A 14626-nucleotide genomic window follows, 5' to 3' on the forward strand; every position below is an offset into this window, starting at 1 on the left:
GTGATGAAGGATATAGGTGCAGATCCTGTCAGCACATGCTTGTCACCCATAATTCTAATCGTGTGAAGAGAGCCTATAACAAGGCCCACCAGTGGTGCCAAACTATGATTGAATGTACCTTTTGGGTACTCAAATCATGCTTTATGTGTTTTGAACACTCCAGTGGGACCCTCCTCTATTCCTCTTAAAAGGTTAGCAAGAAGATAGTCATGACATGCTGCTATTTACATAATCTGGTCTTTTGAAGGAAGTAGCACTGGACAGAATTGTGGAGGAGGAGCCAGAACCTCTTGGTAGGTGTGAGAATATTCCAGGGGGGAAGCCCGGTTTGAGAAAACATCATAAATAAGTACTGCTAAGGTACATATCAACATTTCATATGTACTGTTTCATATTACTGATATCTTGATGGGTCCCATTGCTTAATAGTCCCAATTGTATATCACATGTGAAAGGGACAGTAAACATTGTGAACATAGAATGCATAATGTTGACTTATGCATAGTAAAAATAAAACTAAAAAAAAAGTATCAAGTATTATTTAAAGGGAACTTTAAAACATTGATTACATGTTTAATTATACATAGTAAAGCAAATTTGCAATATACTTTCATGATTTATGTTTCCCCTTTATCATGTCATTCAACTATGTCTAATGCCTTTCATAACTATTTTGCAAAACAATGCACTTTATGGCAAATGCACCAAAGATGTTTTATTTTAAAAATATGTCTTGTGTAATAGAACTTTAAATATTTGACTCTGTATTTTGTTGTCTAAGAATGTTTTTCATAAATATTATCATTAATCTTAACCTCCAATTTAACATCTGCATTTGTTTGATCAATAGTGGGATCTCTACTATAATTTTGTAAAGTACTCCCCATTGTGGTGGTGTTAGCAGCCAGAGAACATAAATGTTGTTTCATTGACTGTGCACTTGTAGGAAGGTCTTTAGTAGGAGGGTTTCATTGGACATGTGCATATTGCATCATAGTAGAAGATTACATTTCTTCATCATTTTGTCAAAAAAAGTCGGACTGTTATACACACATACATTATATATTTTTATTAATGTTTCTGGCTGTCTGCAAGTGGTAAATCATCAGAATTTCCTGAGATGACAAGTTGACTGCTGTGGACTTTGGGGTACATCTTGTCTGATTCTGATTTGTTGGCCATTTTGAATGGCTGGAATCTGTGATGGTATAAAACAAACACACAGAAGGGCGCCTCCTAGTGTAATAAAGTACAGATGGTGTACAAATATGTGATAACAGATGTTCAGGTACTCACAAGTGTGGCAGCACTCACTTGTGTTTAGTAGTGCATACTGGAATCTCACAGTGTCCCAGCTCAGCTTCCAGCTTCCAGTATGCACTACTAAGCACGAGTGAGTGCTGCCAAACTTGTGATTACCTGAACATCTGTTATCACATATTTGTACACCATCTGTACTTTATTACACTAAGAGGCGCCCTTCTGTGTGTTTGTTTTATACCATCACAGATTCCAGTTAACCTCTTCTATTTGGGAAGGAGCTGCCGTGAATTCAAGAATAAAAGACCATTGGAAGCAAGTCCAAATGGACAACACTTTTTTCAGTGATTGATTCACCTATGGACTGATAAGTTATATCATTTTGTATATTTTATCACACTATATATACACTATATTTTTGTTGTATTTTGTAATCTGTTGACATTATAGGAGTGATCTAGCACTATATATATTCTGTGTATATTAGCGCCCCCTTGAGTGGTGACAGAGTATTGTCATCAGGTTGGTTACATTTTGAATAGCTATATCTGCATGAGAGGAAAAAGGTAAGCAATTGCATAAGCACGTACAGTATGTGTCCAATTTGCCTTGAAGGAATAGATGCTGATAGTGATCATGGAAAACATAATTAGGCTTTGTCAGTTTCAATATCATGAATAGTTATGCGTGACATATAAGTGCTTGTGAGGGTTGTCATGTTTAAGGAAATGTCAAGTGGTATCAGTAACCCAGATCTTTTCAGGTACTTATGTCTTCTTGGTGTCTTTCTGCTTAGGGATGGATCCAATTCACATCTATTTTCACCTGGAAAACATAGAAAGAAAAAAAGATATGCATCAAGTGTCGTGAACTCCTGTAAGGTTTCTCACATAGCATCACTAGGCCTTTACAATCATGTTGTTTTTACAGGTACTCTCGTCTTTTTGATGACTTAGCCTTTGGGGATCTTTCCCTGTCTGTGGAATGGTTATGTGAAAATGATGGAAAAGAGAAAGAATATGTAAGTATTATATATTGTTATATGTGTCTATTTCCTCATCAGGATGTATAGAATCACTAGGCTTTAAAGGACAATTAAATACAGCAAAATTTCATAATCCACAAATGCACAATAAAAAGACAATGCAATAGCAATTTCTCTCAATTTCAAATTATCCGTAGATTGTTTTTACTGAGAAATTTCAAATATTGCTTCCATTTTCCGCCCAACGGTATCATGTGACAGCCATCAGCCAATCACAGATACATATACACTGGGCTAGATTACAAGTGGTGTGCTATTTAGTTGTCTAGATTGAGCGTAAACTTTGCTAGAAGTAATCTTTTTTCTCACACGGGTAAACGCGAGTATTACAAGTTGAAAGTAAAACTTTTGCACACAAGCGAAACCTAACAAAAGTTCAGGGTCTCCAAATATTGCGACCACACTAACTTTTTCTCCCCATAGACTTTAATGGAGAGGGTAGAAGAAAAAAAAACTTTACACTTAAAAAATAACATTGTCCTGTATGTTAATATTTGCAGAAGAATGTTAAATATTTACAGTAAGACACATCATTATGGGTGTAACAGTTTATTTTCTTTTAACCCTAACACTTTACGAGTGGTTTTCAGTCGCAATAACCCGATGCACGTTAAATCTGATTGTGCTTGAGCGAAAGTATTTACTTTCAACTTGTAATACACACACATATTAATGCACCCATGATATTCTTATATTGCGCATGCTAACATTAGCTTATAATCTAGCCCAGTGTAAACTCTTGCACATGTTCGGTGTTTGTAGGTACATACATCTTCTTGGTGCCTTTACCTTTGGAGATCGTTCCCTGTCTGTGGAATAACTATCTGAAAGAAATAAAGAAGATTTAAGTATTAAAGGTTTACATGTACCCTTTTATTTTTGTAACTTTTCTTGTATAAAAATAAATAATAGAGCAAATGTTTTTCATTGACACATGCTGCAACTTAAAGGGCCATAATACCCAAATGTTTAAACACTTGAAAGTGATGCAGTATAGCTGTAAAAAGCTGACTAGAAAATATCACCTGAACATCTCTATGTAAAAAAGAAAGATATTTTACCTCAAAAGTTTCTCAGTAGCCACATCCCATTGTAAAGGACTTACTTACTTACTTACTTAGTCACTATACCTGCAATACTGAGTTTGTGGTTTACTATATTAAGTACCCATGGGGTCTAAGGTAAGTTGGTGAGACCACCCGTAGTGTCCCTGAATGCATTAACCAGCACAAAAGCAACATTAGAACTAATAAAACTGATGCACCTGTTGCACATCATTTTCTGTCTGCTGGTCATAACCTTCGGCGTGGAGACGCTGCCGGAAGAAAGTGTTGCTGGAAGGAGTCGGAAAGGAAACTGAAACTTAAACAAAGATGGATGGATTCAAGGCTAGCCTGCAGCTGAACCAGAGATTGGGAGTACAGCAGTAAGTCAGCCTTTTGTTTGATACTGATTTACATGTGTGGGGGCCAGATTATTGTATCCATAAGAACTGTTGGTGTTTAAGTAAGGCTCGGTGCGCTGCTAATAAGGGAGTTCAACTTTATGAGACTTGGACATAACCTAAGCCAACTTAGATTTCAGGTTCTGGAACAAATAAGGCTTCCAAGGAGGGGTGGAGATAGGGTTAAGATCCTGAAAATGAGGGACAGTTTTTGATTAATAAACTGGAGACTATGTTCCCAAATGGTATGAATAAGGAATTTGGCCTGTCTGTTTGTTTTTGCTTTCTCTTTTATATATTGAATCCCATTTGATATTTACCTGAGTTTTGAATTTGATTGCTGTATATATTTTTATACTCCTGTGTTCTTTAGAATATTATACATTGTAGGATTGCTATAAGAAGATGCATTTCTGTAAATGGTTAACTTATTTTGCATTTACTAGGAGGGGTTGGTCTAGGTATGCCAGGTGGGAGGGGGGTGAGGTTTGTTGAGAAATTTAAGGCATGTTTTCTAGAGGTATAGCCATACATGACTAAGGACTTTGTCCGAAACGTTGTAGTGCATTTGTGGTCTGGCTACTGAAAGCTGAATGCTAAATAAACCTGCTTAAAAAGAATTGGTGGTGCTGCTTCCTTCTGTTCATTATTTGTGTTGGGGTTTGTGCAAGACCCTTGATGCTGGCACACCGTTAATTAAAACCCAGATGCTGGATATTCTGGACTTGTATTCCATTTTTACATAGAGATGTTCAGTTGATATTTTCTTGTCAGCTTTTTACAGTTATGTTGCATCACTTTCAAGTTATTTAGCAGATGGGTATTATGTCCTTTTAATAAAATTGTTTAATAGCAGTTTAAAGAAATATGGTATATGACAAGGTGTTGGACTGAAAACTAGACTCCATATATAACAGATATGCATATAGATGTGATCAGATGGGAGTTGACCAATCCCAGTTCACAAGAACATCAGTCATTTGACCTGTAAGCTTTTTTTTACATTTTTAAATAATTTTAAAAAATAAAAATTGCATGAAATTCAAATATCAGTTTCCATAAATAAAACTTTATTGTAACACAGCTTTTCTCATTTATTTATGTATTGTCTATGGCTGGATTCACTCTACAACTACAGTATTGATCAGTTTAAGAGCTTCCATCACTTTTCACTGCTGCTCTGCCCATTACAATATACGTTCAATACAATATTCCCTCTGATCTGTGTATGCACATCACTTCTGTGTAAGAGAATCCATTCGTTCCAAGATGGCAGTGCCCAGTATGAAGATGCTGAGCTGTACCAACTGGCACCTGTAAGAAGTTATAATAAGAGAATGGGTTTGAAAAGAGTTGCAGACACAGGAGCAAGAGCAATACCAAGACGGGTAGTATCCAGGCAACTGCAGTTGTATCCAGCAGTTTAATGGCTCTTTCTATATACAAACATTCATTGGATTTTACTATTACAGGGATTTATTAATGAGTTAAAATGTAAAAAAATAATAAAACTAATTATAACAATACCTTTTATGTAAGTGCTGTTTAGTTGATGATTTTTAATTAGATACTCTTAGCACATAGACTTTTGTTGCTCAGTTATTACAACGCCATCTAACAAGCCGAGCATTATTCATTTATTTCAATTTTTTAATCAGCTAGACTTTTCTACATCAATTATGTGCATAGCCAAGTTGGAGCAAATGCACACCAGATACCAGCCATTCTACTTATCCTGATAAGGGGACAATGGCCATTCTATTTGCCTGGTAAATGTGCAATTACAATTACAGACAGTCTTTTGTTTCCTTATGCCTTTATAGGAGGAGCTGATGTGCAGAGTACACACACCGGCTGCGTTCATATAGGGCAGGCAATATTGAACGTGCTGAAAGTCTACCCCAGGCACATCTGTTCATCCTGCCTGCAACACACAGTTTTGGCTTCCCAAGCAGAGAGAAGCTTAGTACAGAAATTGGCCCCATCTGAGAGCTTTATAGCATGTGATTAGTTTTAAATGTTTCAAAGTTGCTATGGGCTACCCTATAAAGGGCTAGATTACGGGCGGAGCACTAACTGTAGCATGCAAGCGATATGGGATACTTTTCGGCTTTTTGTGCTTGAAAAAAGTAGTGCACGTACTATTGTATGCGTGTATATATATATATATATATATGTTTATATGTGTGTACATACAATATGTATATATGTGTATAGATTTATTTACAGTCATATATACACATATAAACACATGTATACATATATAGACGTATATATATAAGTGCATTGAATCCCTTTGTAGTCAAGTAGCTAAAAACAGGAAAAATCATATTTATGCAATATTCATATTTAATAATATGTTTAACTGTGTACGTACTATAAATATTTCACTTTCCCATGTTTTTCACATAGGGGAATATGTTCTAAGTATTTATAAATATATATTCCTATAAATTTCTGTATATATCTAAACCTATATATAGTTTCTGGTTGCAAGTGGATTTCACCATACTTGTATATGGAACATTTGCTCATATGTATACCTTATGTTAGCTACTGATGGCAATAATTTTGTATATGCACAATAAGCTGAATGCTGTACCTCAATGGTTATTTTTCTTTAATACAGGGGTACCCTGCTCAGTATCACTATATGATCCTGACTCTATGTTAAATTCTGTCACATGTATTTATAAGGTGAATATATAATGCCGTTTTTTTTTTTTCTTTTTGCAGTCTTTAAAGTAGTCTCTTTCTTTGTGTCAGTTTAACCATAATTTAGCTTGAAACAGGTAGTGCTGGATATAATCTACTGGAAGTTCCTTTTTCTGTAATATATATATATATATATATATATATATCCTATAATAGAAAAGGCCAAGTGTGTTTGTCCGAAGCTGTCATGCGCAGTAGAGACAGCCTGAGGACAAACATACCTGGCCTAGGAATGGGTGTTGCCGGGCGTGACGGGGGCGGGTGTGGGACAGGGTCAGATGTAGCGTGGGGTGGGGCAGGGCATAGTTGCGCGTGTGAGAGAGACAGATCAAAATAGAGAGGGGGGAGAGAGAAAGAAAGAGAGGTGGATAGAGCAAAGAGATGGGAAAGAGCAAAAGAGGGGGGAGAGAGAGCAAAAGAGAGGGGGAAAAGCAAAAGAGAGGGGAGAGAGAGCAAAAGAGAGAGGAGAGATAGCAAAAGAGAGGGGAGAGATGGCAAAAGAGAGGAGTGAGATAGCAAAAGAGAGGGGAAAGAGCAAAATAGAAGGAAGAGAGAGCCAAAGAAAGGGGGAAAAGAGAGAGCAAAATAGAGAGGGAGAGAGAAAAATAGAGGGGGGGAAAGAGAGAGCAAAAGAAAGGGGGAGAAAGAAAAAGAGAGCGGGGAGAGAGAGAAAGCAAAAGAGGGGGGAGAGAGGGAGCAAGAAAGAGGGGAGAGAGAGAGAGAGAGCAAAAGAGGGGGAGAGAGAGAGCTCAAAAGAGGGGGAGCGAAAGAGTGCAAAAGAAAGGGGGGAGAGAGAACAAAAGAGGGGCGGGGAGAGAGAGAGGGGGGAGAGAGAGTGGGGAGAGAGAGCAAAAGAGAGGGGGAGAGAGAGAAAGCAAAAGAGAGGGGAGAAATAAAAAGAGAGGGGGAGAGAGAGCAAAAGAGAGGGGTGAGAGAAAGAAAGAGAGAGAGAGAGAGAGAGAGAGAGCAAAAGAGAGGGGGAGAGAGAACAAAAGAGGGGGGAGAGCACAAATGAAAGGGGGGGGGAGAGCAAAAGAGAGGGGAGAGAGAGGGAGGAGAGAGAGAGGGGGTAGAGAGAGAGCAAAAGAGATGGGGAGAGAGAGAGCAAAAGAGAGGGGGGATAAAGAGAGGGGGGGAGAGGGAGGGGAGAGAGAGCAAAAGAGAGGGGGAAGAGAGAGAGCAAAAGAGAGGGGAGAGAGAGAGCAAAAGAGAAGGGGGAGAGAGAGCGTAAAACCGAGGGGGAGGGAGAGAGAGCACAAAAGAAAGGGGGGGAGAGAGAGCACAAAAGAGAGGAGGAGAGAGTGCAAAAGAGAGGAGGGAGAGAGAGCGCAAAAGAGAGGGGGAGAGAGCGCAAAAGAGATTGGTGGAGAGAGAGCACAAAAGAGAGGGGGGAGAGAGTGAGCGCAAAAGAGAGGGGGGAGAGAGAGCACAAAAGAGAGGGGGAGAGAGCACAAAAGAGAGATGGAGAGAGAGCAAAAGAGAAGGGGAGAGAGAGAGAGAGAGAGGGTGAGAGGGGGGAGAGAGAGAGCAAAAGAGATGGGGGAGAGAGAGAGCAAAAGAGAGGGGGGATAAAGAGAGGGGGGAGAGAGGGAGGGGAGAGAGAGAGAGAGAGAGAGAGAGAGAGAGCAAAAGAGAGGGGGAAGAGAGAGAGCAAAAGAGAGGGGAGAGAGAGAGCAAAAGAGAAGGGGGAGAGAGAGCGTAAAACCGAGGGGGAGGGAGAGAGAGCACAAAAGAAAGGGGGGGAGAGAGAGCACAAAAGAGAGGAGGAGAGAGTGCAAAAGAGAGGGGGGAGAGAGAGCACAAAAGAGAGGGGGTGAGAGAGCGCAAAAGAGAGTGGTGGAGAGAGAGCGCAAAAGAGAGGGGGGAGAGAGAGAGCGCAAAAGAGAGGGGGGAGAGAGAGCACAAAAGAGAGATGGAGAGAGAGCAAAAGAGAGGGGGAGAGAGAGCAAGCAAAAGAGAGGGGGAAAGAAATCAAAGGAGAGGGGGGGAGAGGGAGCAAAATAGAGGGGAGAGAGAGCAAAAGAAAGGGGGCAGAGAGGGGGTGCAAAAGAGAGGGGAGAGAGAGCAAAAGAGAGGGGGAGAGAGAGAGCAAAATAGAGGGGGGATAGAGAGCAAAAGAGAGGGAGAGAGAGAGCAAAAGAGAGAGGGGAGAGAGAGCAAAAGAGAGGGGGAGAGAGAAAGCAAAAGAGAGGGGGAGAGAGAAAGCAAAAGAGAGGGGGGGAGAGAGAGAGAGAGCAAGGGGTGGGACCGCTGTACTGCAAAAAATGGCCCATGTGAATGGGCTTTAGGACTAGTATATATATATATATATATATATATATATATTGTACCAAAAAAACATTTATATATATATATATATTTATATAAATGTATATATTAATATTTATTTAAGAATAAATAAAACATATTCTTCTATGTGAAGAACATTGGAATGTAAAATATTCAAATTTCATGTCAAGTTTAGCGCACTTGAATAAATGCGATCAGGTTAGCACGCGAGTATGGGTTGTTTTTTTTTGCAGTTTTGTGATATTCGAAGTTCCATTTTTTGCTTCTGTTGGGTTCTTGCAAAAAGCCTCTGCGGAAGTGCAAAATAGTGCTTCACTTGTAATATAGCCCAAAGTAGGTTTATTAGAAAACAACACTTTTTATTTACTTTTATTTACTATTCATCCTACTTTGAACTTTACAAAGCACACCCAGGGTTTGGGATTATGGATATGCATACCAATTTTACTAAACTACAATTTCCAGTTCCCAAGGGTGTATTAATGGATAGGCCAACAAGGCCGGTGCCTAGGCGACAAATTTTGGGGGGACAGCACTTGTCCACTGCACTTGAATATCTGGCTTCTTTAAAAGAAAAAAATTTTTTTAATGGGTAGCTTACCACCTAGCATTCACGTGACCGGCTTTTTGCCGAGGTCACGTGACGTTTTCGACCAGCCAGCTTCCACTATCTGTTTGCATGCCCTGGAGCAATGGAGCCATGTGACAACTGGAGCAGGATGACAACAAACTCAGATAGGGTCTCTGCCACAGAGTTACTCGTCAAACTCAGTACTACTACTGTCTGCTCTGTACTTAGGGATCACTAGTCAAGTCAGTGTCTTGGTTACGGGTGGGTGACTGTCACTTAGTTAGTGATAGAGGGAGCCGCTGCCTATGGGAGTTTAATCACTTTTTTGTGAGGTCAACTGGCATGGAAATAATAGGGTAAAATCAACTACTATGTGTTTTTGGCAATAAAAGGGGTTAAATATATACGCTGTGTGTTTGTAGCAATGGCAATATGGGTGTTTAATCCTTGATCTGTGTGTTACATGATGATGTCAGCTTTGTTCATGTTACTGGCAATATTGGTATGAAATCCCTCTTCAGTGTGTGTTACCGCCAATATTAAATCACTTCACTACATAAAAGTCACCCTGCATATGCATTTAGGTTTCAATCAACCCACCTGAGTGAATGCAAGCCCTACTACTTAAAAAGACATAAAAAAAAATGTTACACCCTGCCCAAAAAATTTTACAGCTAAAAAAGACCTAAAACCTGGGGGGGGCAGCAGAATTTTGAGTGCCTAGGACAGCACAAAACCTAAATACGCCACTGCCAGTTCCCTAAAACTAAGAGACTGTAACCTGCACCAACAACTAAAAAAAGTTCCATAGGTTTAGGACAATATGAGGCAGAGAAAATTACACATTTACACACTACTATTCAGATCTGCATGTAAAGTTAGATAAAAAGGTACTTTTGGACCTTGCTTTAAAAGGGATAGTATAGTCAAAATTAAACTTTCATGATTCAGATAGATAATGCAATTTTAAGCAACTTTCTAATTTACTCCTATTATCAATTTTTCTTCATTCTCTTGGTATCTTTATTTGAAAAAATCAAGAATGTAAGCTTAGGAGCTGGCCCATTTTTGGTTCAGCACCTGGTTATCGCTTGCTGATTGGTGGCTACATTTAGACACCAATCAGCAAGCACTACCCAGGTGCTGAACCAAAAATGGGCCAGCTGCTAAGCTTACATTCTTGCTTTTTCAAATAAAGATACCAAGAGAATGAAGAAAATTTGATAGTAGTGAATGATGTCTGCCCGACCTTTAATAAATGGAGCCCTTTATATCAGTGTCAGGTGCTACCTTGTTAACTTTACTTTCCCCAGTAAGATTCTCTATGCTACAAAATTTCATTACTTTTTATGGAAGTCATCTCTCATCTCTTTGTCTTTTTTCTTAGAAACGTCAGTGAGTCTGCACTATAATTACTCTCCAAGCTGGAGAACTTTTGACCATTGGGCCCTTAGAATATTATTTTTCTAAAAATGTTTGTTAACTGTGTACTTTCCTCTTCTGATGTTATCCGTTGAAATACCTTTAAACTGAACCCAAATATTTTTCTTTCGTGGTTCAGATAGAGCATGCAATTTTAAGCAACTTTCTAATTTACTCCTATTATAACATTTTCTTCATTCTCTTGGTATCTTTATTTGAAATGCCGGCCCATTTTTGGTGAACAGCCTGGGTTGTTCTTGCTGATTGGTGGATAAATTCACCCACTAATAAAAAAGTGCTGTCCATCATTCTGAACCAAAAAAATAGCTTAGATGCCTTCTTTTTTAAATAAAGATAGCAAGAGAACGAAGAACAATTGATAATAGATATGATCGGGTTGATTGACACCTCCTGCTAGCGACCGATTGGTTGCAAATCTGCAGGGGGCAGCATTGCACAAGCAGTTCACCCGAACCTCTTTGTGCAATGTTAAATGCCAACAGCGTATTGGACAGACATATGATAAATTGGCCCCTGTACATAATTAACCTTTAGCCGAAGAGATTAGGTAAGTGAAAGGTTTCAACATGGTGGCGTCCATTACTTTAGAGAATCTAAAATTCTATCCTTCTTTCTTCAATCAATATTTCAAAACTAATATAATTAAAAAAAAAATACACCTACTTATTTATATCAGGCTAATCTTTGCTTTAAATACATAACTATATCTAGCATGTATTTATTGTTTAACATTTAAAAATCACACTGTTGACTGAACACAATCTGCAAGATACAAATTTGCAGCATATTCAAGTAAAAGTCCATTCATGAATGTATTCTTAGACAATTACTTGTGTAGTTCTGTTTATGCAAATCTACTGTAAACCTGTAATAATATAATCTTTCACTCTGTGATTTTTACAAAAAAAAAAGAAGCTCGTTCAGGGCTAGATTATAAGGGGGGAGCGCTGTTGGGGGTTTTGTCGCGGGTGTTTGCGCGCTTCAGGTTTTTTGCTCGTATTACGAGTTGAAAGTAAATGGGATCGCTTACGCGCAATTATTTTTTTATTTTATTTTTTATTTTTATTTGAGGTTTATTTAAAGGCATACATCATCATAAGATCAATTCTTACATCACATGAAACAAAACTTCAGTTTTATAAAAGGTGCAAGCAGTGAAATAAAAGGAAAAGAAATATAAAGTCAGTATTTTGCACATCCTGTAGACAATATATAAACAGGATGCCAGACATCTAGAAACCTTCTAAATGACACCATAGGTCTCTCTTGGACCTTTATAAATATAAGGTAATATTAAAGCTAGAGAAGGTAGTTATAAACATAGGAGACGTCTTGTGGATCTCAATGATAAACCTTCGTTTTATAACATTTTATAACCATAAAAATGCATGTATCAGGGTGGTATAATATCATATTAAAGAGATATGACTGAAGCTTTGCCTGCCAAATAACTAGAATAGGAAGTTGTAGTGGTATAATACATCATTATATCATTGTAATATTACAATACTACAATACAATATAGTATAGTATGGAGGAGCTGCAGGTCTCAGGACTGTGGCTCAGTGGGACCTAGGGTCCAATACATACGGAAGACATGGATCACACTGAAAAAATAAAACTGTCAAAAGGAGGGGGGTTTCTATACCCGAGCTAAGCCCATGCAATACAAATAAAAAGGGGAAAAACCCAACCGTCTTGACTAAGGGAGGGTAGTATCAATCACTTGCAACAATACCTGTAGGTATACTGCTACTAACTGTTTACCATAGGCCAAGCTGGTAGCATTAAAAATATCTTATTCACTTAGAGTAGGGAACATATATAATACCGTGTTTCCAAATGCTATGTTATTAAGGATTAAGAGCATCCTCATAAGCATCTGAATTACAGGTTACAAGCTCTAAAATATAGGGGGGCATTTATAACCCAGATAAGCACAAATAAAGAGGAGAAATCGCCACACCACCCCGGCCGCACATAGCGAGACTTCCCTCCACCATTGTAAACTAAATCTCCACGTATATAAGTAGGGACTGTAACTGAAAAGGCAGCCCTGCTAACTATATGTATATATATATATATATATATATATATATATATATATATATATATAATATAGTGGTCTAAATAGAGGATATCAGCTGTATGACTAAGTGAAAAGTGGTAGGCAGTAATCAGGCTGTAGGGAATCGCTGAATGAAAATAAAATAAAATAACGCTACTTAAGCACTACAGTATTGTAGAAATTATGCCAGAGTCCTAAATTAAACCTAACACTACCCCATTGAAGATCACCCCCCAACATTACAACCCACCACCCACACACCCCTACTCTAAAACCCACCCAATCCCCCCTTAAATAAACCTAACACTACCCCATTGAAGATCACCCTACCTTGAGCCGTCTTCACCCAACCGGGCTGAACTCTTCATCCGATGCGGGCACAAGTGGTCCTCCAGCCGGGCAGAAGTCTTCATCCGATCGGGGCAGAAGGGGTCCTCCATCCGGCAGAAGTCTTCATCCAAGCGGGGCAGAAGAGGTCCTCCATCCGGCAGAAGTCTTCATCCATCCACGGCTCCATCTTCAAGACCTCCGACTCGGAACATCCTCCTCGGCCGACGGGCTAACGACAAATGAAGGTTCCTTTAAATGACGTCATCCAAGATGGCGTCCCTCGAATTCCGATTGGCTGATAGGATTCTATCAGCCAATCGTAATTAAGGTAGGAAAAATCCGATTGGTTTATTTAATCAGCCAATCGATTGAAGTTCAATCCGATTGGCTGATTGGATCAGCCAATAGAATTGACCTCGCATTCTATTGGCTGATCCAATCAGCCAATCGGATTGAACTTCAATCCGATTGGGCTGATTAAATCAACCAATCGGATTTTTCCTACCTTAATTCCGATTGGCTGATAGAATCCTATCAGCCAATCAGAATTCGAGGGACGCCATCTTGGATGATGTCATTTAAAGGAACCTTCATTGGTCGTTAGTCCGTCGGCCGAGGAGGATGTTCCGCGTGGGAGGTCTTGAAGATGGAGCCGCGGATGGATGAAGACTTCTGCCGGATGGAGGACCTCTTCTGCCCCGCTTGGATGAAGACTTCTGCTGGATGGAGGACCTCTTCTGCCCCGATCGGATGAAGACTTCTGCCGGGTGGAGGACCTCTTCTGCCCCGATCGGATGAAGACTTCTGCCCGGCTGGAGGACAACTTGTGCCCGCATCGGATGAAGAGTCCGGCCCGGTTGGGTGAAGATGGCTCAAGGTAGGGTGATCTTCAATGGGGTAGTGTTAGGTTTATTTAAGGGGGGATTGGGTGGGTTTTAGAGTAGGGGTGTGTGGGTGGTGGGTTGTAATGTTGGGGGGGTATTGTATTGCTTTTTTTTTACAGGTAAAAGAGCTGATTACTTTGGGGCAATGCCCCACAGAAAGCCCTTTTAAGGGCTGGTAAAAGAGCTGGTTACTTTGGGGCAATGCCCCGCAAAAGGCCCTTTTAAGTAATTTAGTTTAGCGTAGGGAAATTTTATTATTTTGGGGGGGGCTTTTTTATTTTATTAGGGGGCTTAAATTAGGTGTAATTAGATTAAACTTCTTGTAATATTTTTTTATTTTTTTTTGTTTTTTTTGTAATATAGTTTAGTTTATTTAATTGTATTTTTATATTAGATAATTGTAGTTATTTATTGAATTAATTTTTTGATAGTGTAGTGTTAGGTGTATTTGGTAACTTAGGTTAGGATTTATTTTACAGGTAATTTTATAATTATTTTAACTAGGTAGCTATTAAATAGTTATTAACTATTTAATAGCTATTGTACCTAGTTAAAATAAATACAAAGTTACCTGTAA

At 39.0% G+C, this 14626-nt stretch overlaps 1 long non-coding RNA gene across 1 annotated transcript in view; it reads right to left on the reverse strand.

The window, feature by feature from the left end:
* Positions 1-1759: 1759 nt before the first annotated feature.
* Positions 1760-14626, reverse strand: part of LOC128656368 (uncharacterized) — an 87665-nt gene continuing 74798 nt past the window's right edge. Inside the window, exons 2-3 of the long non-coding RNA XR_008401996.1 lie at positions 3095-3129; positions 1760-2085 (exon numbers count right to left, since the gene is read on the reverse strand). This is a non-coding gene — a long non-coding RNA (uncharacterized LOC128656368). The remainder of the gene's footprint in view (positions 2086-3094; positions 3130-14626) is intronic.

This window comes from Bombina bombina, chromosome 4 (genome assembly GCF_027579735.1).
Source record: "Bombina bombina isolate aBomBom1 chromosome 4, aBomBom1.pri, whole genome shotgun sequence".
In the NCBI taxonomy this organism is placed as follows: domain Eukaryota; kingdom Metazoa; phylum Chordata; class Amphibia; order Anura; family Bombinatoridae; genus Bombina; species Bombina bombina.